The sequence below is a fragment of the Mustelus asterias genome, chromosome 5, assembly GCF_964213995.1.
Source record: "Mustelus asterias chromosome 5, sMusAst1.hap1.1, whole genome shotgun sequence".
Lineage (NCBI taxonomy): Eukaryota > Metazoa > Chordata > Chondrichthyes > Carcharhiniformes > Triakidae > Mustelus > Mustelus asterias.
Window position 1 is genome coordinate 44887171 of NC_135805.1, and position 27103 is coordinate 44914273.

Consider the following 27103-nt stretch of genomic DNA (forward strand, 5'->3'; position numbering starts at 1 on the left):
GTGGAGCCTTACGTGAAGTATAAACACTGGTATAGATCATTGGGTTGCATAGCCTTTTTCTACACTGCAGATTACTGTACGTTTACCAGCGATTCCCTTGATAAAGCAATAATAAGAGGTTCTGAGATGAGACAGCTCATGATGCCACCGACATAACTTTGGGCTCTGGAGGTCTAATCAATTTCTGAATCATTTACAGTATCCCATAGTACTGGAGATTTAAAATAAATGAGATTTCAGTTGCAGGCTTTATTTGGATCACTGAATCTTATATTCAGTTCAATATGTTTGCTTCCTACAAAAACAAAGAGCCTAATGAGCTTGCGTCATTCAGCTCTTTGGCCCCATTTCAGCCCATCAGACAATGGCAAGTAAAATTAAGTTATTTTTGGAACTGTCCAGAATTGTAATCATTCCTACTGTTCTTCTGCTTGCTGGTCTATCCAAAAATGTGAAAATGATAGCAATTCTGAACGATCTCCTAAAAAAAATATTTCTTAAAATAGCAAAACCACAATTTAATATGGAAGTCAAGAGCAAAACAATGGTCCGAAATACCATATCTACATTTTCCTTCAGATTTTCCCTACTCCAGCATAGAACCAATCTTTGTTGAATCCAATCTGCAGCACCCCCGCCACCACCAGTGGCTCTTTGGCTGAGCTAGCCAAATAAGCCTGGAGCAGAGATTGAGCAACATCATGAGATGTCTCTTCTCAGGACCTCTGATTATTACTTTATCAAGGGAATCGCTGGTAAATGTAATATAGTAATTTACAGTATAGAAACACTTACAAAAAATGCCATGTGAGAATTGTCACTGGAGAAATGACAGAGGTCACAATGCAAATCTCTCAAATACTGAAAAGATATTGATAACAATATAAGCAGTCTACTTGAACTTCGATCACTGAACGAGCAAAACAAGTACAAATATAATAAGCCTCAGAGCCCACATATTCTTCCTGATTCCTAATAAATATTTAAAATAGCCTGTCAATAACGGGAACAAATGCCACATCATTTTTTTAAAGTTAGGTAAATAACAACCAGCAAAATTTATGGTTACAGAGATGTAAATTCATCCAATGAGCAGAATGATACTAAGAAAGCTCCCCAGTTTGATATTCAGTCTCTGCTGAGTTATCAACAAGGGTGCTATAATTAGCTTTGGTATCCAAGAGATTGTTATATATCAGAAAGCCAGGTGGGAACGATAGAACTGGAGCCAATTTTTACCACTTTCATGAGCATTTATTTACAGCATTACAAATTATAAGCGTACATTTCCTAGCCTAACAGCCATGGTTTCAGTCGATCTATTTATAGGGCTCCAAGTAAGTCGTCAGTTGTGCCCATCACCTGCATACAGTTAAACAATATATAATCATCAGGGATAAGCAGTACAAATCAGCAATAAATATCATCAAATTTATTCCCCTTGTATGAAATTGAATATAATCAGCTTTATAAATTATGTAAACATTTGTAAATTTTAATATATTTTGTTATTCACTTCCACATAGGAGGTTACATGGGTTTCAATATCACAAGTGTTAGTTACGCTGGTTGTGGGAGATTGTTCTTGCTCCTTTGTGATCTATATTGATGAAACAACAACTTATATTTCCATAAGGCCTTTAAAGTAATTAAAAGGGCATTATAAAAAAAAGTTTGGCACTGAGCCATACAAAGGGATGCTAGGCAAGATGACCAAAAGCTTTATCAAACAAATAGATTTTAAGAAGTTTGTTAAAGGAGGAAAGCAAAGCAGAGGAAAAGAGAAATTGAACACATTCCAAAGCTTTGCGTCTAGACTGCTGAAGGCACTGACACCAATGGTGGAATAATTATAATTAGGGATGCATCAAAGGTATGTGGGTTAGGTTGACTGCCCATGATAAATTGCCTTTTAGTGTCAGGGGGACTAGCAGGGTAAATATGTGGGTTATGGGGATAGGACCTGTTTGGGATTGTTGTCAATGCAGGCTTGATGGGCCAAATGGTCTCCTTCTGCACTGTAGATTCTATGATTCTATGAAAGGATGAGAGACTGCAGATATCTCAGGATGTTTGTTGGACTCGAGGAGATAGGGAAGGGCGATATTTGGCAACAAGGGTAAGAATTTTATAATAAAGGCAATTCTTGACCAAGAGCTGATGCAGGTCTACAAGCACAGGGGTGATGGAGGACAGAGTTTGCTGTGAGTTAAGACAAAGGGAGCGGAGTTTTGGATGATGTCAAGCTAACCAGGTAAAGGGTAGAATGTGGAATGCATTGGAATAGTTGAATCTGGAGGTAATGAAGGCACAAATGAGGGTTTCAGCGACATATCAGCTGAGGCAGGGGTGAAGTCAAATGACACTATGAAGATGAAAATGGGCTGTCTTACTGGCGGTGCAAATATATAGTCAGACGGTCACCTTGAGGTCAAATATCAGACTAAGATTGTGAATATTCTGTGTTAGTCTCAGAAAGTTTCCAGGGAGAGGGGTGAAATGGGTAGCTAGGGAATACAGTTTGGAATGGGGGCAAAAACAACGGCTTCAGTAAAAAGACAGAAAAATATTAACAAAGAACAAAGAAAATTACAGCACAGGAACAGGCCCTTCGGCCCTCCAAGCCTGCACCGACCATGCTGCCCGACTTAACTAAAACCCCCTACCCTTCCGGGGACCATTTCCCTCTATTCCCATCCTATTCATGTATTTGTCAAGACGCCCTTAAAAGTCACTACCGTATCCACTTCCAGTACCTCCCCCAGCAACGAGTTCCAGGCACCCACTACTCTCTGTGTAAAGAAGTTGCCTCGTACATCTCCTTTAAACCTTGCCCCTCGCACCTTAAACCTGTGCCTCCTAGTAATGGACTCTTCCACCCTGGGAAAAAGCTTCTGACCATCCACTCTGTCCATGTCTCTCATAATCTTGTAAACTTCTATCTGGTCACCTCTCAACCTCCGTCGTTCCAGTGAGAACAAACCAAGTTTTTCCAACCTCTCCTCATAGCTAATGCCCTCCATACAGGCAACATCCTGGTAAATCTTTCCTGTACCCTCTCCAAAGCCTCCATATCCTTCCGGTAGTGTGGCGACCAGAATTGAACACTATATTCCAAGTGCGGCCTAACTAAAGTTCTATAAAGCTGCAACATGACTTGCCAATTTTTAAACTCAATGCCCCGGCCAATGAAGGAAAGCATGCCGTATGCTTTCTTGACTACCTTCTCCACCTGCATTGCCACTTAATCCAAAAACAAAAGAGCATTTCAAATTGGAATGTAGTGATCTTTCACAACAATGGTGTCATATTTTAAAACACATTAGTGAATTATAGCTTACAAAAACACATTGCAATCCATTTCAGGAGGCATTGAAAAGATGTCACACATGACATTACAAATTTTGTACTTGTGCAATTAAAAGAGAATGTAGTCAGCATCTAGATTATAGTATTTAGTATATATAGTATATCCAGGTCCAGTTATAGGCTGGTATGGACTGCTTCATTAACACGATAGTAGTGAATAAAGCTGGGCACTGTGGAAAGGCTGGCATACAGCTCCACTCCTGACCTTATGGCAAAAAGGGCACTAATAAATTGGCTGAACATTGAAAGGAGGCATAGCAAACATATTATTTCCAAAAACTTAGTTCAAGTTGCCTGCTCCCAAGTCCTATGTCCTTATTTGTCTTGCCCCTGGGTGGACTTGGCCACAATTCACAATGAAGGATATTGTTGGACATTTCACCTCCTTTTAATTGTGTGGTTATCTGCTGCCATTGTCAACCAGATGTAAAAGGGCTAAAAGATCATTGGAACAGAAAATATGATGGGAAAATTTCGTAGAAGCTTTCAAACAGTGAACTTATTAAGGTGATAAACAGCATTCTTACCACACTGATAAATCAGCAACACTACTTTGGATTTTCATTAGAACAGAGACCCAGGCCAGAATGTTACCGGCACACCCACCCCGAGAACGGCATTCTCTGTTGGCCTCGGGCGGGCAAAGCGGTAAAATTCCAGCACCAGTATCCACATTTAAACATATTGATCTCAAAACACCTACTGCCTCCTTGCAAAGAATGCCAATCAGGTCTAAACTCTATGGCAATAGACACAGGCATGGGCAAACAAGAAATCTCCACAATAACAGCCAGGAGAATGTATGCCTTATTTCACCCAGTGCACTGGTCTTTATGAAGTGTCCAGGCTGGAGTGAGAAAATATGCCTGGGCTTTCCTACCCCAACCTTAGCCACAGTGCAGCTAAATGACTCTATCCTCACCTAGTTCCACTTTTCGCCATCCAATTAAAACGAGACATATCCTGCAATGGCTGCAGTCCTCCAGGAATTTATCTCTGACCCCCTCCTATTACTCATCTACATGCTTCTACTCAACAAAATCATGGGTTCAACATACATGCTGGCGACACCCAGTTCTTTTCAGCACCAACTTCCTGACCCCTCCACACTCACCTACCAGCCTGCTTGCCCAACATTCAGCACTGGATGAACAGCAATTTCCTCCAATTAAACACTGAAAAAACAAACTACTCCCTTCAGCTCCTACCACAAATCCCAGCCACCAATTCTATTCCCTCCACCACCACATTGCCCCCAAGGTTGAACTCGACCGTTTGCAGTTTCAGCATTAGTTGATCCTGATGTAAGCTTCTGATCCCATCTCTTTTCCACCACGCCACTGCCAGCAGCATTGCACCTACCATAGCACATCTACTGTTGAAATGCGGATCCGAGCTTTTGTTACTTCCAGACTTCTCTTTACCAGTGCTCTCTTGATCTTACCATCTTCAACCTCCAAAAACATGCATTCATTCAAAACTCTGTTGTCTATAGCCTAATCAATGCAAATTTCTTTTTCACACATCCATACGTACACTTACTGCTCACTGGCTAATCTTGGCTCCCAATCAGTCAACAAAGTTAAAGTTTATTTATTCGTCACAAGTAGGCTTACATTAACACTGCAATGAAGTTACTGTGAAAATCCCCTAGTCGTCACACTTCAGCGCCTATTCTGGTATACGGAGGAAGAATTTAGCATGGCCAATGCATCTAACCAGCACGTCTTTCGGACTGTTGGAGGAAACCAGAGCACCCGGAGGAAGCCCACACAGGCACGGGGAGAACATGCAGACTCCACACAGACAGTGACCCAAGCCGGGAATTGAACCCGGTTCCCTGACGCTGTGAGGCAGCAGTACTAACCACTGTGCCACCCACTTCAATTTTAAAATTCTCGTTTGTGTTCAAATTAACCCATGGCTTTCTCCCTTGCTGTTCCTGTAATCTCCTCGGCCCTAAAGCCCTTCAAGAACTCTGCATTCTTCCATCTCCAAGCTCATCTGCATTAGTCACTCCCTCCACCATATCACTGATTTCTGTGCATTCAGCCAACTAGGTCTTGAGCTCAAATTTCCTCTTTAATTATCTGCAGCTCTTATCTCCTTTTTGCAGCCTCCTTTAAACTTACCACTTTGATGAGCTCCAACAAACCCCAATGTCATCCATCCTAATAAATCCTTCTTGGTTCAGTTTCATTTTTTTGTTTGATTACTCTCCTGTGAACATTTTCCTGCATTAAAGATGCTATACTAATGCAAATTGTTATCCTGTCTGACATAGGTACTATGATTGGCGTGGTTGGATTTTTGTGACCAGAGATTTTTTTTTTCACTAAAATTAACACAAATTAAGAGTTTAGCAAGTCCAATAAAACAGGTTTCCATGGATAGTATAAATGATGGTGCCTTGTCATTTGACTTGACTGCACTTGACGTTCCTTGTAGTTTTTGTAAGTTTCATTAACATTCAAACAGAAACAGCCATTCAGTGAATGTTGTTGTAGCTTCAACAACTGAAATGGGAAGGTGTTCCACTGCTCTTCTGACTTCAACCTCGCAGGTGCCTTTGACAGGCCGTGTTGTTGATGAGACTGAATTAATTTTCCTTCAATGTGGACCCAACATATAGCTTACAAGGGAAATTAGAGATAGTATCAGATTCAAGGAAGAAGCATACAAATTGGCAAGAAAAAGCAATAGGCCTGAGGATTGAGAGCAGTTTAAAGTTTAGTAAAGGAGGATCAAGAGATTGATTAAGAAGGGAAAAAAGGAGTATGAAAGTAAGATAGGAGGGAACATAAAAACTGACTGTAAAAGTTTCTTTAGATATGTAAAGAGAAAAAGATTGACAAAAATGAATGTAGACCCTTTACAGTCAGAAACGGGAGAATTCATAAAGTGGAATAAAGAAATGGCTGAGGAATTAAATTTGTACTTTGCTTCAGTCTTCACAAAGGAAGACATGAATAGCGTGCCAGAAGTGCTGAAATAACATGTTTTAGTGAGGAGCTGAAGGAAATCAGCATCAGTAGAGAAATGGTTTTGGGGAAATTGATGGGATTGAAGGTGGATAAAACTCCCGGTCCTGATAATCTTCATCCCAAAGTACTTAAGGAAGTGGCCCTGGAAATAGTAGATCCGTTAGTGGTCATTTGCCTAAATTCTTTGGACTCTGGAATAGTTCCTACAGATTGGAGGATAGCTAATGTAAGCCCGCTATTCAAAAAGGGAGGCAGAGGGAAAACAGGGAACTATAGACAGTGAGCCCAACATTGGTACTGGGTAAATTGCTAGAGTCTATTATCAAGGATTTCATAATTTGGCATTTGGAAGGTAGTGTATACTGAGACAAAGTCAGCATGGATTTACAAAAAGGAAATCATGCTTGATGAATCTATTGGAATTTTTTGAGGATGTAACTAGTAGAGTTGACCGAGAAGAACCAGTGGATGTGGTTTATTTAGACTTTCAGAAGGCTTTCGACAAGGTCTTACATAACAGACTACTATGTAAAGTTAAAGCACATGAGATTGCAGGTATTGTCTTGAGATGGATAGAAAGTTGGTTAGCAGGTAGGAAGCAAAGTGTTGCATAAATGGGTCTTTTCTTGATTGGCAGTCAACAACTAGTGGGGTTCTGCAGGGATCTGTGCTCGGACCCCAACTGTTCACATTATGTATTAATGATTTGGAAACGGAAACTGAATGTTTTATCTCCAAGTTTGCAGATGATACAAAGTTGGGTGGGAGGGTGAGCAGTGAGGAGGATGGAGAGATGCTTCAGCATGATTTGGACAGGCTGAGTGTATGGGCATCTGCATAGCAGATGCAGTATAATATGGACAAATGTGAGGTTATCTACTTTTGTCACAATAATAGGAAGACAGATTATTACTTGAATGGGTGTAAATTGAGAGAGGTGGATACTCAACGAGACCTTGGAGTCCTCATGCATCAGTCGTTGAAAGTAAGCGCGCAGATACAGCAGGCAGTAAAGGCGGCAAATGGTATGTTGGCCTTTATAGCGAGAGGATTTGAGTATAGGGATGGGGATGTTTTGCTGCAATTATATAGGGCATTGGTGAAGCCACACCTAGGGGACTGTGTGCAGTTTTGGTCCTTATCTGACGAAGGGTGTCCTTGCCATAGAGCAAAGGTTTACCAGGCTGATTCCTGATTTGGCAGGTCTGTCATATGAGGAGAGGCTAAGTCAGTTAGGATTATATCCACTGGCATTTAGAAGAGTGAGAGGGGATCTCATAGAAACTTATGAAATTCTAACAGGGTTAGACAGGGTAGGTTCAGAAAGAATGTTCCCAATTGTGGGGGAGTCCAGAACTAGGGTCATAGTTTGAGGATAAGGGGTAAACCTTTTAGAACTGAGGTGAGGAGAAATTTCTTCACCCAGAGGGTGGTGAATGTATGGAATTCACTATCACTGAATGTAGTTGAGGCCAAAATGTTGTCTGATTTCAAGAAGAAATTAGATATAGCTCTTGGGGCTTAAGGAATCAAGGGATATGAGGGAGAAGAGGGGATCAGGATATTGAACTCGATGATCAGCCATGATCGAGCTGAATGGCAGAGCAGGTTCAAAAGGCAAAATGGCCTACTCCTGCTTCTAGTTTCTATATGTAGACGGATATTTAGGACAGGCACTTCATTTTTTTGTCACAGTTGATCATTGTCAACCATTTGTCAGTCCATGTCCAGTTGCTGTCCAAGGGCGGCACGGTAGCACAGTGGTTAGCACTGCTGCTTCACAGCTCCAGGGACCTGGGTTCGAATCCCGGCTCGGGTGGAGCTTGCACATTCTCCGTGTCTGCGTGGGTTTCCTCCGGGTGCTCCGGTTTCCTCCCACAGTCCAAAGATGTGCGGACTAGGTTGATTGGCCATTCTAAATTGCCCCTTAGTGTCCCGGGATGCATAGGTTAGAGGGGTTAGTGGGTAAATATGTAGGGATATGTGGATAGGGCCTGGGTGGGATTGTGGTTGGTGCAGACTCGATGGGCCGAATGGCCTCTTTCTGCACTGTAGGATTCTATGAAGTCCTATTACAGATTGGTTTTGGTGGTATCATTATCAGAATAGTTGGAGTTGGTGCTATTAATCACATCGTCATCTGCATGCAGGCACCAGTGACCTAATAATAGAGGAAAAATTGTTTCAGGTTTTGGAGCCAAGACTGTGGGGGCTCCAGGTTATCAGGAACACGGTAAAACCAAAAGACTAAATAAATTAAAACTAAAAAAAGACAATGCAATTGTTTTACTAATATTGCAATAAAACACAATGATGTAACATTTTTCTGGCATTGTAACATTTCACGCAAACTGAGATTGCTTAACGGGATGATTAGACATTTTATTTTTCTAAACTTGGGTTGTATCTGGGAAGGACATTTTGAGCTGTATACACTAGGCAGATCTACTAGTTTTAAGCCTGGTAATTTTAGCTTCAAGTGATGGAAAGAAATTGAATAATGGATTTGTAATACAGAAATTAGGTTTAATGGGGAAAATGGCTTTTTCCTCAGCTTTGAGTGTACTATTTAAGAAGCATATTGACAAAGTGCATTTGTGTAAGATCCTTTTGCTAACATTAACCCAGTAACAACTTGTATTACTTTGCTTTAGGATTTTCAAGCTACTCTCACCTCTGTAGTTATCAGCCATTTCCACCCTCACATAATCAGCATAATGAACGAAAGAATTACAAGCAAAACATGTCTTATGATACTAGAGAGCTTCCTTAAACCAAACATGGTGCTTTACTTCTGTAATCCAAAAGAGTTTCAGTCTACTGCACCTGGTATTCCCAAGCAGTCTATCCAAACTCTAAGCAGGCTGGAATTTGCTGAGCTTTTTAGATCAGGGGTTTTCAAACTGGTTTGGCTGTAGGCAACTGGTATGGTGTGTGGTGAAGAGAAAAGCTTTCCACTTTGGTGTGCTAGTTTGTTTTTCATTTTAGCCTATGCTGCTGGTTAGCAGCTATGTGAAAAAAGAGCAAAATATGTCAGTTTCTCCCCGTCAGTATACAGTCAGCATTTGTCAGCTATTCTCCCTCAAACGCCTGGAAATTTGGTCCTTCGATAAGGAAGTAACAGCGAGTTTGGCCTCCAGGCACCCAGTGTGCACTGGCACTTGGACACACCCTGAGACTCAGGAACCAAATTCCCAGCTATGGCTGAACAGCTGCACTGCCTTTTGGATACCTCAGGAGGGTTGAGGTCTAAGAGTAAATCCTGGCTAAAATCTGGAGTGGAGCCCAAAAGCTTTCCAGCAACTCCTGCAAACAAGCTGGTGCCAACATAGTGCTTTGCATTCCTTTGAACTCAACTGTGGCAATCAAAAGGGGGACCCTGACATTTGGGGAGCCCATGGTTTTCATACATTTTTCCCAGGCGAGCATCCTGGAGAGGACAATCTAGTTTCACTGCACAGCATTAACACAATACAGGAGGCAGCACTCACGAGTGATAAGCCCAACTTGTTTGGGATAGAGAACAGGTGCTTCAGGCTGTATCCAACCGTGGGGAGGAACTATCACATCCCACTGGTCAGCCACCACCCACCTCACGTCAGGTAGCCCCTGACTAGTAAAGTGCTGACCCGCTATATATATAACACGCACACAAAACTGGAATGTTATGGCCATGTGCATGGGGCTGGTTGATAACGCGTGCAAGACAGCCGTGATTAATCTGGAACTTGATAGGCTGAATATTGACTTAGCCCCACCTGCAAGAGACCAGACCAGGACAGCAGATCACAGGAAGAAAAACACCACACGTTCATCTGGCAGGTGAAGAGTGCAGAGGAAACCGGTGAGCGAGATGGAGGCTTCGCTGTAATGAACTCGCTACTCTCGATGATAGGACACCCCCCCACCCCCACACACAAATGGTTAAGAACATTTTCTCTCAATCTGCCTCTCAACTCAACCAGAGCCAGTTCATCTCATGAGTGTCTACGCTATAACACTGTGCTCTACTAGAGGCAAAAGACAGGCTCTAGGAGGAGATTGATGATGCTATCAACTCTAAGTCAGAACATCTTCACCCACTGGTGTATTTCAAAGCAAGAGTGAGGTCATGGCTCTCCTGCCTCAGGTAACATAGCCTGGAAAAGATAAATGAGAATGGACAGGCTATTTGAGCTTTGTTATGACGAGGTTTGTGTAACTTACACCTTCTTTCAGAACAAACAGTGCAAGGTGTTTTGGAGTCATCCAAGATCAGGGCATTGGCACCAGCTGGATCTGATCACCACCAGATCTCTCTAAACAGCATTCTCAACACTCACATACCTAACACCGTGCTGACTGTGCCTGCACCACTTGAAGATTTCATATTCAAAGCAGAAATGCAGTCCTTATATCAACGTCAGCCATACTGCCTGTCCAGATGTAAACTAACAGCTTCCTCAACTTAATTAACAGACTCTCTCCAGCATTCCCACACAGCAGAATGGAACAGACTTCGAAACACCATCTACAATACCACATGCTCAATATATGGGAAGCAAGAGCAGAAAAATGCCAACTGGCTCAAGGCTAAAATCACTGTGATGGAACCTGTCATTGAAGTCAAGCAGTCCACTCTCATTAATTAAGAGGAAGGCGCGATCGCCTCTTTCCATTAATAAGGTCAGCTAAGATGGTGCAATATCAGAACATTTCAGATCTGCAGTGGGATCAAACAGGGTGCATTCTGACACAAAGGGCCGGATTTTACCATTTTCATTCCAAGTGCTGAATCTGGGCGCAATTCAAATCCGATTTGGAAATCTGCTTTCAGGCGCCCCCATTAGCACTTGGCCTGAAAAGAAATCGCAAGTCCGAATCACGCTGTGGGCGGAGCTTATCGCGCCTGAAACGATCAGAGCTCTGAACTGCGCAGTGAGAAAAAAAAATTGAAAATCACGCCACTGTCACATCGCTCCCGGGCCGCAAAAAGCAGATAAAGTGGCCCGGGAGTGATGGTCCCCACAGACATCGCCCCACCCCCACAACATAACTTTCCCCCTTATCCACCTCCAACCCCCCCCCCCCGCCCACTACCCAAACTGACCGCGACCCTCTGTCCCCTTTCCCCCCCACCGATCGCCCGCAGACCCTCCTGCCCCTGACCCTCCCACCAGAGATCCATTTGGCCTCCCCCTCCCGCCACCAGAGACACATATGACCCACCTCCTCCTCCCCTCCCCCAGAGAATGATTAGGCCCACCTCCCACCCCGTCCCCTGACCCTCCCACCCGCCCCCCTGCCCCACCAGAGATCTATCTGGCCTCCCTCCGCCCCCCCCCGCCCCCCCTCCGCCAGAGATATATATGTACATATGACCCACGTCCTCCTCCTCCTCCCCCTCTACCAGAGAATGATTAGGCCCGCCTCCCACCCCCCCGACCAGATGACAATCTGGCCTCCCTCTGCCCTCTCCCCCCTCCCCAACCAGAGAGCGATCTGCCCTCCCTCTCTCCCCCCCCCCCCACCAAACAACGATCTGTCTTCCCATCCCCCCCCCCCGTCCACCAGAGATACATCTGACCTGCCTCCTCCTCTCCCCCTCCCCACCCCCACCAGAAATGATCTGACCCGCCTCCCTCCCCCTTCCACCACCAATCTGAGTCAGGGAGCCATTGGAAGCTCTGAACTTACCTCTTCAGAAGCTGGAGCGCCCGAAACAGACTTTTTGCTGTTTTGCACCGAATCTGGACGCGTGAACGTAAAGGGGGAAAGTGCTGATAAAGTTGGGCGGGCAGTTCATTAATTCAATTTAAATGCATGAAAATGCATTTAAATCACCGTTGCGCCCATTTTTCGGGCGTGAATCGGATCGCGGCCATTTCCGGGTCTCAGTAAAGTGGGCATCTGCGTGGACAGGGGCGCGGATCACGTTAATGGCCTCATGCCTGACTTTACCATGTTTTTGCGCCCAAAAATGGGCGCGACGCAATGGTAAAATTGGACCCAAGCTCTTGGCATATTCTTCTTCTCTCTGCTGCTGTCATTTGCCTTCAGGTCATCTACTAAGAGCGTCTACTTACATACCAGGACTGACAAAGTTAATCAACCTTGCTCACCTGAGGACCAAGACAAAAGGTGCACCAAGTGTTTATCAGAGAGTTACTCTCTGCTGACAATGCCACACTAGTATTCCATACTGAAGAACACATGTAATGGCCAATAGACAGACTCTCTCATGCCTGTAATGTGTTCGGTATGACCATTAGCATCAAGACGACAAATGTCATGGTCCAGGATGTTGTCATACCGCCATCCATCAGCACTCACAATGTGACGCTGGAGGTTGCCGATTGCTTCACATATCTAAGCTCCACAATCACCAGCAATCTGTCACTTGATGCTGAAATCAACACACGCAAAGCAAAAGTGGAGTAAGAGATTGTGGACAACAGAAACATGACTGAGAACAAATTACCAAGCCTGTATTCTTGGCGCATTCCTCTACCTCGAGTGGTAAGACTTCAACAAGATATGCCAGGCAGGAGAAGAGGCTGAACAATTTCAGGCTAAACATCTTCACTGTCTCAGACGTATCTTTTGCATCTCTTGGCAGGACAAGGTAACCAACTCAGAGGTCCTTGAGAAAGCTAATTCCACTCATCTGTGTGGTAAACTTGCCAATGGATCACAACCTCCTGAATGTCCATTCCTCTGCTATAAGGACTCCTGTAAACGAGATATAAAGATGGCAAAGATTGATAATGACAACGAGGAGGTAGTCACTGATGGCCATAACCTTTGGATGCTCACTGGGAGGACACTAACAGAGGCACACATAAGCAGAAAGCTGTGCTGGCCATGATGAGGACCCAGAGAAAACAGAAGCCAGTAAATCGTGCGCCTTCTTAGTACTTTGCCTATTGTGAGCAACTGTTAGGACATGCTTTGCACAAGATCTACAGTCACTGGAGTGGACAGCCTCCATACCTGGTATCACACCAGCACTGAAATTTATATAGTGTTTTCCACTAACAGGATGCTGTCATCAAGTCAAAAAGGGTTTCTGTCTACCAAATAAATGAGTAATGTGGTTAATGAATTTCAGTATTGGTGCAATGTCAGAGAGATACATGGGCTCTACATCCCATTCCCTATTTGCAAAACTTAGAACGTAATGTCTAACATTAGATGTAACTCTGTGATTGGGCAGCATTTGCGGAACAATCCAAAGTGCATCAGGAATTACTCTAACAACCAATTTAAGATTATCAATTGGACTCACAACATAGCTCACTTATGCTGATGAGAAACTATATATATTCATATGCAGGCACCTGTCCTCTGCAGGTAAAAAAATGTCCAGACATTGCTTCTTTCTTGAATAAACCAAAACATGGTGGACAATAGTTCTTTGGTGCATTCGCTATGGCAACATCTCGACCAATGAAAGCCAACTTGCCAGTGTCCCTTTTCTCATGCAGTATAAATTGTTGTTCCCTTTTAAATTTGAGATCCTTGCATCTGTCCTGATGAGTGCATGACAAAAATGTTCACCAGTATGTCTCATTTTTTCAGCAATATATGCACTTCCAGCAATATGCACTTTCAGCACAGTCAATCATTGCAATCTGCAATGATAATCTAATATGTGTACATTTTAACAGTCAGTTTCCACACAAGCTATTTAATGCAAATTGTGAATCACTCCAGAAAACTAACAATGCAACAAAAATACATCTGCACAATCTTCAAGCAATTTAAATGAGCTGTTTCAATCTGTTTGCATCCTTTAGACTCCGAATACAAGAGCCATCAGCCATATGCCACATTAATTTGTCAACTGATTATCATACTGCTATATATTGTGTCCAAAATCTACATTCACCAATTATATTGTGACAGAATTATTTCAAAAGAAACCAATTGCTTGAAGTATGAATTTTGGATGGATCAATTTATTTGAAAAGTTGAATTGCAAGGTACAATTTGTTTTCCTTATGCATATTTACTTGGTCAAATCGCACCGCCACCCTTAGTCATCTGAAACCTGAGAAATCTTTAAAAATGCTTTTTACAAACCATAGGAAACAGGTGAAAGAAAGATGTCCAGAGCATTTCCAAGAACATAGAAAACTATTAGTCAGACCCACCACTTCACCCAATCAAGATTCACATTCATAACACACTGACCATGTTCAATAGCGCTCCTGTGAGACGTTTCATTACATTAAATGCATCATACAAATACAAGTTGCTGTTCATCTGTCCTGTAATTCAAACTCTACATTGCTTAACTCTCTGCTGAACTCTTCATTCTCTAAACTTAGATTTCAAAGGGGAGAGGCAGTAATGTGGAGAAGCTTATAGAAGGATTAGCAGAGCTAAGAGCCTAAGCAGCTAAAGGCATAGCTGTTCAATGGTAGAATGCAGAGCTCTTGGAGGGTCATAGGACTTGAGGAGGTTACAGAGATCAGGAGGGATCTGAAAACAAAGATGAAAATTTTAAAACTGAAGCAGTCAGACTGGCAATCAATGTGGGTCATAAAATATAGGGGTGATGGGTGAAAAAGAAATCAATGCAAGTCAGGATACGGGCAGTAGAGCTTTGGGCCCCAAGTACCAAAGAACAAACAAAGAACAAAACAATACAGCACAGGAACAGGCCCTTCGGCCCTCCAAGCCCATGCCGCTCCCTGGTCCAAACTAGACCATTCTTTTGTATCCCTCTATTCCCACCCCGTTCATGTGGCTATCTAGATAAGTCTTAAACGTTACCAGCGTGTCCGCCTCCACCACCTTGCCCCGCAGCGCATTCCAGGCCCCCACCACCCTCTGCGTAAAATACGTCCTACTGATATCCATGTTAAACCTCCCCCCCCTCACCTTGAACCTATGACCCCTCGTGAACGTCACCACCGACCTGGGAAAAAGCTTCCCACCGTTCACCCTATCTATGCCTTTCATAATTTTATACACCTCTATTAGGTCACCCCCTCATCCTCCGTCTTTCCAGTGAGAACAACCCCAGTTTACCCAATCTCTCCTCATAACTAAGCCCCTCCATACCAGGCAACATCCTGGTAAACCTCCTCTGCGCTCTCTCTAAAGCCTCCACATCCTTCTGGTAGTGTGGCGACCAGAACTGGACGCAGTATTCCAAATGCGGCCGAACCAACGTTCTATACAACTACAACATCAGACCCCAACTTTTATACTCTATGCCCCGTCCTATAAAGGCAAGCATGCCATATGCCTTATTCACTACCTTCTCCACCTGTGATGTCACCTTCAAGGATCTGTGGACTTGCACACCCAGATCCCTCTGCGTATCTACACCCTTCATGGTTCTGCTATTTATCGTATAGCTCCCCCTTACGTTAGTTCTACCAAAATGCATCACTTCGCATTTATCTGGATTGAACTCCATCTGCCATTTCTTTGCCCAAATTTCCAGCCTATCTATATCCTTCTGTAGCCTCTGACAATGTTCCTCACTATCTGCAAGTCCAGCCATTTTTGTGTCGTCCGCAAACTTACTGATCACCCCAGTTACACCTTCTTCCAGATCGTTTATATAAATCACAAACAGCAGAGGTCCCAATACAGAGCCCTGCGGAACACCACTAGTCACAGGCATCCAGCCGGAAAAAGACCCTTCCACTACCACCCTCTGTCTTCTGTGACCAAGCCAATTCTCCACCCATCTAGCCACCTCCCCCTTTATCCCATGAGATCCAATCTTTTGCACCAACCTACCATGAGGGACCTTGTCAAACGCTTTACTAAAGTCCATATAGACGACATCCACGGCCCTTCCCTCGTCAACCATTCTAGTCACTTCTTCAAAAGACTCCACCAGGTTAGTGAGGCATGACCTCCCTCTCACAAAACCATGCTATCATTAATGAGTTTATTCCTTTCTAAATGCGCATACATCCTAAGAATCCTCTCCAACCCTTTTCCAGCTGCCATAAATTTGATCTTCCAGATTTAACATTTCTATACTGTTACCATTTAAACACACATTAAAACTTTTTCAGTCAGTGTTCCAGGACTGACTAGACGACCCTTCTCAACAAAGCACACTGCTGTTTTTGGTAGTCTCGTAGTTCTTGGAACTGCCTCCAGAGCTTCAATGTTTACCTTGTTTCAGAGACCAGGACTGAGAGCAGCATTGAAGGTGTAGCCTGACCAAGATGACAAAGTTTGCATGACTGTGCAATTTGTACTCTAATGCTTTGGTTAAGTAGTTCAATATTCCATATGCCTGGTGATTGCTACTCCGGTCATTAGAACCATAGAAAAGTTATAGCATGGAAGGAGGCCATTCAGCCCATCTGGTCCATGCCAGCCCAGGGCACCCAGTTGCCCTTTCTAATCCCACCTTCCTGCACCCAACCCATAGCCCTGTAGCTTATAGCACTTAAGGTTTGATGTGATATATTATTGTCACATGTATTAGTATATAGCGAAAGGTATTGTTTCTTTCTTGCGTGCTACACAGACAAAACATACCGTATATAGGGAGGGAAAGGAGAGAGTGCAGAATGTAGTGTTACAGTCATACCTAGGGTGTAGAGAAAAATCAACTTAATGTGAGGTAGGTGCATTCAAAAGTCTGATGACAGCAAGGAGGAAGCTGTTTTTGAGTCAGTTGGTACATGTCCTCAGACATTTGTAGTATTTTTGGAAGAAGGTGGAAGACAGTATGTCTGGGGTGTGTGGGGTCCTTGATTATACTGGCTGCTTTTCTGAAACAGCGGGAAGTGTAGACAGTGTCAATGGATGGGAGGCTGGTTTGAGTGATGCACTGGGCTTCGTTCACGATCCTTTATAGTTTCTTGCGGTCTTGGACAGAGCAGAAGCCAAATCAAGCTGTGATACAACCGGAAAGAATGCTTTCTATGGTGCATCTGTAGAAGTTGGTGAGAGCTGTAGCAGACATGCCAAATTTGTTTAGTCTCCTGAGAAAATAGAGGCATTGATGGGCTTTCTTAACTATAGCATCTGCAGGAAGGGACCAGGACAGGTTGTTGGTGATCCAGACATCTAAAAATCTGAAGCTCTCGACCATTTCTACTTCATACCTGTTGATGTAGACATGGGCGTGCCCTCCACTACGCTTCCTGAAGTAAATGACTATCTCCTTCATTTTGTTGATATTGAGGTAGAGATTATTGTCGTTGCACCATTTCACCAGATCCTCTACCTCTTTCCTGTACTGTGTCTCGTCATTGTTTAAGATCTGATCCAGAATGGTGGTGTCATCAGCAAACTTAAGAATCCAGGTACTTCTTAAGAGTTTAGGGGTCTCTGTCTCCACCACCAACTCAAGCAGTGAATTCCAGACACCCACCACCTTTGGCATAAAAAAACTTCTTCCTCATGTCCCCTCTACACCTACTACCACTTACCTTGAATCTATGTCCCCTGGTTCTAGAATTCTCCACCAAGGGAAACAATTTTATCCTGCCTACTCTATCTCTTCCACTCAATTTTGTATACCTCTATCAAGCCTCCCTCAGCCTTCTTTGTTCCAAAGGAAATAATCCCAACCTATCCAATCTCTCCTCATAGCTACACTTTTCTAGCCCTGGCTTGTAAACCTCCTTTGCACTCTGTCCAAAGCAATTATGTCCTCCTTGTAATATGGTGACCAGACCTGCACACAATTCTCCAGTTGTGGCCTCACCAGTGTTTTATACAATTCCAACATTGTATCCTTACTTTTATATTCTATACTTCTGCCATTGATGGAGAGCATTTTATATGCCCTCTTTACAACCTTGTCTATTTGAACTGCTGCCTTTAGGGACCCACGTACTTGCAAGCCAAGATCTCTCACTTCATCTACCCTTCTCAGTATATTCCCATTTATTGTGTATTCCCCATAATTGTTCGACATCCCTAAATGCATGACCTCACACTTCCCTATGTTAAAATCCATCTGCCACTTTACCACCCATTCCACCAGCCCATTTATTTTGTTTTGGAGATTATAGCTATCCTATACACTATCCACTACTCAGTCATCTTTATGTCATTTGCAAATTTTGCAATCGAGACCCTCACATTCATGTCCAAATTGTTAATATATAACACAAACAGCAAGGGTCCCTGCACCGAACCTTGTGGAACACCACTTGAAACAACTTTCCATTCGCAAGGGCATCCATCGACCATTACCCTTTGTTTCCTATTACCAAGCCAACTTTTGATCCAGTTTGCCACATTACCTTATTTGAACTAAAACCCTAAAGTGCCTTCATCTTCAGTTATTTCAATACCCTTCAGGAATTATTTATGTTACTCATGTTTCCCTTCCTATCCATGGCACTTTACAACTGCCTTGTTTAATTTCACCTGGCATTGTTCCACATTATACCTTTTATCTAATTCATACTTGCTATGATTCCTATTTGAGTATTCTTATTATTTTGAAGCTTGCATTGAGTTTCTGAACTCAAAGCACTCATCTAAGTCAGAAATAGAAATCCCAACACTGATCCCCAAATATCCCTACGCATAGCACATCTCATCACATCTGAAAGTATCTCAAGGTGTATCTATTTCTTCCAGCCTTTATATTAATTTCTTCATGGTGCCTCAATTTTACCTCAATTCCCACTGCTTTTGGTTTGGTATTTTTTTCATGTGAAACTTCAAGACATCACATCATCAACAAAGTCAAAGAGTTTAGTTACACTGGATGGTGCCTTCCTGTACTTACGCTAGGATGCTGCTTAACAAATAGATCATGCCGATATCCTAATCAATTATACTATTCTTTCCAATGCCAGACTAACACTACTGGATTTGTAGCTGCTTGGATATATTTTTCTTTCCTTCCAACTTATGCAACCTCCTCAGCATTCCACTTGGACTGGAGCTTAGTATTAGAGTAACAAAACTAGAAAGTATCAGAATAACTTACTGTAATGTTATATATTTGAAAAAACACACTGGTGCACAAATTAAAACAAAACTAAAAGTATGTTTATAGTTTCTGGACATTATGCATTTAGGTTTTAATTGGAGATCATTTTTATAGATTTAATAGATTTTCACAACACTCCAAAGAGTTGTACCCACTTATGCTGGGATTCAGATCAATAGCCATTGGCCATTCTCTGGTAGCTCGTAGAAGTTGCTATTTTGCATACATTAGACCAAAAAGAATACTGGCAGGCCATTTGACTATATACCGCATCAATGCAACGAGTGTTACCCTCATCAGACATTCAGAATAAGAGGAGGGGCACGGTGGCACAGTGGTTAGCATTGCTGCCTCACAGCATCAGGGACTTAGGTTCAATTCCTGGCTTGGGTCTCACTCTGTGCAGAGTCTGCACGTTCTCCCCGTGCCTGCGTGGATTTCCTCCGGATGCTCCGGTTTTCTCCCACAGTGTGAAAGACATGCTGGTTAGGTGCATCGGCCATGCTCAATTCTCCTTCAGTGTACCCGAACAGGCACTGGAGTGTGGCGACTAGGGCATTTTCACAGTAACTTCATTGCAGTGTTAATGTAAGCCTACTTGTGACACTAATAAATAAACGTTAAAATAAAAACTTTAAACTTTAAGAATTTCACATTTTACAAGAGTAGTCAGCACCGAGGAATCAAGATTCCATTTGTGACTTACTTTTCGCCCTGCTTGCTTGGGCATTTCAAACCAATAACAAGCCAACTACCAACTACTACATTGGCATTGATCCACTAATGCAGAATAAATTTAGGACTTTCTGATCTTTACAATTTGATGCCACAATGGGTAGTAAATTTATTCAGTCAATTACCAATTGGCAGGGTGCTGTTTTTATGAAGCATAATAAAACCTGGTTTAAATTTCAGACTTACCCAGCAACCTAATTGATTCACGTTGATAAATTCATATTGTGTAAAACTGCAGCATTTGTGCAGTTAATTTTTTAAAAAATGTATAAGAAACCTAATAAAACCTGAGAAAACAATTTATATAACTTCCATGCAAAGAATCTTTTTTAAAAGTGCTCTTTCTTGCAGCAACAAAGCGCAATTCCAAAATTCAAAAGGTACTCAATCCAACTGAAAGTATCCTCTAAATCCATGTATATAAGTAGTCTATAAATAATGAACCTCTAAATTGGCTCATGGTGGGCATTCTGCCTCTTTTGTTACAGTTAAAACTGATGGAAGGAGAACGCTTACTCATCAGAATCTTGTTTGATGATACACATTCAGGTTTCACACAATCATTCAGCTCCTGACATTGTGACAGCCTTGATCCAGAAATGGACACAAGAGCTAAATGCCAGCAGATAGTTAAGAGTAGCTGATCTTGAGCAAGGCAGCACTCAATTGTGTTGTCTTGATGCCAAGTCAATGGGGTGCACTCAACAAGAAGCGCCAAGGTCAATGTGTATGAAGGCGATAACCCAGCTGATTAGAATAATACTCGGTGCAAATTTAAAACAACATTTTCAAAATGACTCAAACTATTATGCTAAGCATTATTTTTATTGCAGCAATCACCTACCTCCAGCTCCACAACAGGTCCCAACTTCAGCCCATCTGCCATTAAACCTTCATACAAGCCTTTAACAGATTCAAACTTCATTATTCCAATGCTCTTTTCACCAGTCTCCATCTCCAAGTCACCACCACGAGCTGCAATTCCTCCAAACATCTAAACCCCTGAAGAATTCCATCCATGCTCCACAGGCCCACCATGCTCACTGTTCTGCACTGGCCCTCAAGTTCTCCAAAAAATAAACATTAGAACTCGTATTCCTGTCTTTAAATGCCTCTCCATCCTTATGATACCACCTGAACTCTTCATTTGCTAACTCCAATCTTCTGTGCATCTCTCTTCCTTACCTCTTGCCACTGACAATTGCACTTGCAGTCACAAACATCCAACAATGATTTTCTGTCTACTTCTCCCTACATTGGTCTCCACCTTCAAGTCCACATCCTTGACCAAACTTTCAGTCAAACCCTGTTAAATGCTCCCTCTTTGACTCATGTATCTAAAGCACTTTGGAGATGTTTTTCTATGATAAATGGCATCATATAATTTCAAGTTGCTGTTGCTTAGCATTTAAGTACTGTTTTATTCTCTTGTGAACAATTGGCAAACATTCTCAAGTTTAATCTACATTTAAAACCATTAAACCCTTATGTAATCAAATAAGGCCATACTTCTTCACAACAGAAGATCTGATAAAATAAAGCTCTTGCATATTGTAAGATTAATGTTGCCATTGTGAGCTTTAAAACAATTATTGCAAATGATAAAAATGGAATTCACAAGCAAAAATGAGTGACTCCTCTAAATGTAAAAACCAGAAGTTTATAAGAAAACATAGCCTGGAGTTTCTTCTTGATTGTGTTGGTTTTCTTGACACAATCTACTGGATATGGCTGCAAAAGATTGCAGAATTATGTGTGACTTGCATTCAGTGCAACTGGAGCTTCCATGATCTTTTCCATTAGTTTTCAAAACATTGCACTATAACGAGGCCCTGACATCGAACTGATGATACTCCCATGGTGAACTGAACCTCTTCAGAGTTTCTACAATTGCATTTGTTTTCAGGTCTTCAAGGAGGGTCCAAAATTAATCTGCAACTTACAGATACAAGGACGTTTAATAAGTATGTTCTAAATTATTTTGAATGATTAAAAAACATACTGAGGCAATCAGTATTTTTAACAATTTGTTCATGGGATTTATTGCCCATTCCTAATTGCCTTTGAGACGGTGGTGGTGTGCTACCTTCATGAACCACTGCAGCCCATGTTTTGTAGGATACTCTTAGAGAGTCAGTGCAGACTTGATGAGCCGAATGTCTTCTTCTGCACTGTAGGGATTCTATGATCTGCAGGTATTTTCCGTTTTTTGGGGGTGGGGTGGTGGGGGGGGGGGGAAGAGTTGGAAAGAATCATCTCTTAACTTTCATTGTCGGTGACTATCCACTGGTCCCTAACTGAAAACGGATGGGGTAGAAATGCTCACGTTAGAACAAAATCAAATTCAATCATGATAGAAATTCATATTAGAAAAGCCCTTTCCAACAGTTGTGCATGAAGGAGACCAAGGTGCTGGAGGAAAGATTGCTAGGAAAAAATCTTCAGCAGGTAATTAAAACGTTTTGGAATAAGATTATCGAAGCTGAATGTGGAATGAACAGGATTATTATACTGTCAAAGATTGCAAGTGTGTGTTGCATAGAAACAGAAAGATCAGGAGTTACTGAAGGGGGGGGTCACCCCGCTCAGTGCTGTCACATTTCATTCTGGCCCTGGACGGTCACCTTTAGCTTTGCCCTTGCTCACAACAATCCAAGGGTTCCTGTATCCTGAGCCCTGACGTGGCACAAAAACAACCAACACTCTCCTTACACAGCCAAAGCAGCAAGGCTGGAGCCTGGCCTGACCTGACCCGCCCCCCCGGGCCACATCACAGTAAACAGCGAGGCCCCGGGAAACCGGCAGGGAAGGGGGTTTGCAGGAGGGGGCTGGGATGTCTCTCTCCCTCCAGCTGCTCGGGGCAGCTCCTTACCTCTCGCTAGTTGAAACGGGCGCTGCAGAGGACGGTGGCGGTGCGCTGGGCTGGGGACGGGGATGAGCTGCCGGGCACCATGATCACAAACTCGGCTGCTGCTGCCTCTCTGCTCCGACTGAACCAACCGTCCCCAGCAACCCCACCCCCAAACCTCGCCTGCTCCCATTGGCTCGCACGCTCAGCATTCCCAATGCTGATTGGATGGAGATTGCCCCCCGCCCCCTCCGTTTCCCTGTGGACAGAGGGAGAACAACTGTCAGCCTGACTGTCAGTCTGTCTGAATCTGACTGAATGTCAGTCAGTCTGACTGTGTCAGTCTGTCTCAATCTGTCTGTCTGAATGTGTCAGTCTGAATGTGTCAGTCTGTCTGAATGTGTGTCTGTCACAATCTGTCAGTCTGAATGTGTCAGTCTGTCTGAATGTGTGTCTGTCTCAATCTGTCAGTCTGAATGTGTCAGTCTGTCTGAATGTGTGTCTGTCTCAATCTGTCAGTCTGAATGTGTCAGTCTGTCTGAATGTGTGTCTGTCACAAACTGTCAGTCTGAATGTGTCAGTCTGTCTGAATGTGTGTCTGTCTCAATCTGTCTGTCTGAATGTCAGTCTGTTTGAATGTGTGTCAGTCTGAATGTGTCAGTCTGTCTGAATGTGTGTCTGTCTCAATCTGTCAGTCTGAATGTCAGTCTGTCTGAATGTGTGTCTGTCTCAATCTGTCAGTCTGAATGTGTCAGTCTGTCTGAATGTGTGTCTGTCTCAATCTGTCAGTCTGAATGTGTCAGTCTGTCTGAATGTGTGTCTGTCACAAACTGTCAGTCTGAATGTGTCAGTCTGTCTGAATGTGTGTCTGTCTCAATCTGTCTGTCTGAATGTCAGTCTGTTTGAATGTGTGTCAGTCTGAATGTGTCAGTCTGTCTGAATGTGTGTCTGTCTCAATCTGTCAGCCTGACTGTCAGTCTGTCTGAATGTGTGTCTGTCTCAATCTGTCAGTCTGAATGTCAGTCTGTTTGAATATGTCAGTCTGAATGTGTCAGTCTGTCTTAATCTGTCAGCCTGAATATGTCAGTCTGTCTGAATTGTGTCTGTCTCAGTCTGTCAGTCTGAATGTGTCAGTCTGTCTTAATCTGTCAGCCTGAATATGTCAGTCGGTCTGAATGTGTGTCTGTCTCAATCTGTCAGTCTGAATGTCAGTCTGTTTGAATGTGTGTCAGTCTGAATGTGTCAGTCTGAATGTGTCAGTCTGTCTCAATCTGTCTGTCTGAATGTGTCAGTCTGAATGTGTCAGTCTGTCTGAATGTGTGTCTGTCTCAATCTGACTGTCTGAATGTCAGTCTGTCTGAATGTGTCAGTCTGTCTGAATGTGTGTTTCTCTTAATTTCAGTCTGTCTGAATGTCAGTCTGTCTGAACGTCTGAATCAGTTTCAGTCCATCTGAATGTCAGTCTGTCTGAATGTCAGTCTGTCTGAATTGCAGTCTGCCTCAATTGCAATCTGCCTGAATGTCAGTCCGTTTGAATGTCATTCTGTCTCAATGTCAGTCTGTCTGAATATATGTATATCTGAATGTCTAAATCTGTCTGCTTGAATGTCTGCTTGTTTGAATTATTTCCATTAAGGAATGCCTGTCTGTTTGAATTTCTTTTGTTTTACTGTCTGTCTGTTTAAAAGTCTGATATATTTGGACATCTGTTGTCTGTATGAACGTCTGTCCGGTGATTATCTGAGTATCTGCTTGTCGAACTGTCAGTGCATCTGTTTGACCATTTGTTTGATTGTCTGAATATCTGTTCAACTGTCCGCCTGACTGTTTGATTGTCTGTCTATCTAACTGACTACTGTTTGACTTTCTGCTTGACTATTTCCTGCCTCTGTCCATCTGTTTGAACGTCTTGTCTGTTTGAAAGTCTGCTACACTTAAAAGCCTGTCCATCTGCTTGAATGCCTGCCTGTCTGATGTATCTGTTATCTGGACATCTGCTTGACTGTCTAAGTACCTATTTGACTGTTTGATTGTCTATCTAACTAACTGACTGACTGTCTGCCTGACTGCTCGACTGTCTGGTATTTAACTGACTGGCTGTCTGCCTGACTGCATTTTGCTGTCTGCCTGACTGTTTCCTGCATCTGTCTGACTGTTTGGATGTCTGTCTGTTTCAAAGCCTGTCTGAAAGTCCTGCCTATTTGAAAGTCTGCTATGCTTAAAAGCCCATCTGTCTGTTTGAATGTCTGTCTGTCTGATGATTATCTGAATATCTGTTATCTGTACATCTGCTTGACTGTCTGAGTATCTATTTGACTGTCTACCTAACTGACTGTTTGATTGTCTGCCTGACCGCATTTTACTGTTTGGCTGACTGTTTCCTGCCTCTGTCTGACTGACTATTTGAATGTCTGTTTGAAAGTATTTTTGTGTGTTTGAATGTCTTTTGAATGCATGCCTGTTTGAATGTCTCCCTGGTGACTATCTGAGTAGCTGTCTGACTTTCTGTACATATGTTTGACTGTTTGAGTATCTGCTTGATTGTCTGAGTATCTATTTGATGTCTACCTATCTGAATGTCTGTTTGACTATCTGTCTGTCTAACTGATTGTCTACCTGACTGTTTCCTGTGTCTGACTAACTGAATGTCTATCTGTTTAATTGGTCTACCTGACTGATGTTGTCTAACTGTGCTTGACTGTCAGGTTGACTGGCTGTCCGACTGTTTATTTGACTGGCCATCTGCCTGATTGACTGTCTCTCTCTCTCTCTCTCTCTCTCTATTTGACTGTCTGTTTGTTTCTCTCTTTGACTGCCTGACTGTGTTTCTATATAACTGTCTAACTGAGTGTTTGACTCTGTCTGTCTGACTGACTGTCCATTTGACTGTCTAACTGACTGATTAACTCTATCTGACTGTGTTTGACTGTCTATCCATTCTATTTGACTAGATATCTGACTGTTTGATTGTTTGACTCTGTGCCTGACTCTTGCTCTCTCTCTCTTACTGTTTGACTATCTGTCTGTCTGTTTGGCTGGCTGTCTGACTGTCTCTCTCTAACTCTTTGACTGTCTAACTATCTATCTGTTTGTTTGACTGTCTACCTTTTTGACTGTGTTTGACTGGCTTTTTGACTGTGTTTAACTGGCTTTTTGACTGTGTCTGACAAGCTTTTTTACTGAATCTGGCTGTTTGACTGTCTGTACATCTATCTGGCTGCCTGACTGTTCAATTGTCTGTCTGCTTGACTCTGTCTGAATGCTTTTCTGGATATTTGACTTTCTCAGGACTCAGATGAGCAAAAATTACTTCACTCAAATGTTTCTGAATCCTTGGAATCCTCTCGCCCAAGGGGTTGTGGATGCTCCATTGTTGAAGGCTGAGATAGCCAGATATTTGCTCTCTCAGGGAATTAAGGGATATGGAGCAGATGGGAAAGTGAGTTTGAAGCCCAAGTCCGCCTTGATGGTATTGAATGCAGAGCAGGTTCGCTGGGTTGTGTGGGCTACTGCTACTCCTGTTTCTGACTGTCTGCCTGACTGTTCACACGAGATGCTTGTACCTGCGCCTTTGCAAATGTTTTATGTTTTCATCATGGAAGTATATCGCTGTCCCTTCATGGTTACGAGGTTAAAATCGTTGAGCTTCCTTCCTATCAGCACTGTGGGTATACCTGAGTGTGGTGGTTCAAGAAGGCAGCTCATCACTACCTTCCCAAGGGAAATTAGGTATGGGCAATAAATGTCAACCTTAAGCACTTGGCACGTCATAAAGTTCAAGGCTATGGGCCAAGTGCTGGTGGATGGGATTAGATGGGAGTTCAGGTGTTTCTTGCATGTCGGTGCAGACTTCATGGGCCGAAGGGCCTCTTTTGCACTCGATGATTCTATGCCAGCAAACCAATCCCATAAACAAATTTTAAAAACTTTGAACATTTTTTCTTCTAGATGTATTGCATGATTTATTAAGTTGTTTCAATTTTTTATCAAGTTCAGAAAAGACAGTTTAATTATAAATCATGGCCTGAATTTTATGATCATCACCCCCCACCCCTCCTCCCCACTGCCACCGATGGATTTCGAGGCGGGGGAGTGTGAAATTCCATGGACAGATTCCTTCCGGATCCTGCCCGCCCCGACCTGGAAGCAATTTTACAGTGGGATGGAGACTGGGCCTCGGAAGAGGAAGCCCACACTTGGACACTTAAGGGCCTATTTTCACCCAGCCTAAATTTTTAGTCTGGT

General features: G+C 42.9%; 1 protein-coding gene across 1 annotated transcript in view; it reads right to left on the bottom strand.

Annotated features, from left to right (window-relative positions):
* ibtk (inhibitor of Bruton agammaglobulinemia tyrosine kinase) overlaps positions 1-23043 on the bottom strand; it is a 126281-nt gene extending 103238 nt beyond the window's left edge. The window contains exon 1 of the mRNA XM_078212465.1: positions 22883-23043. The gene's annotated coding sequence lies outside the window, so the exon portion shown is untranslated. The remainder of the gene's footprint in view (positions 1-22882) is intronic.
* Between the last annotated feature and the right edge of the window lie 4060 nt (positions 23044-27103).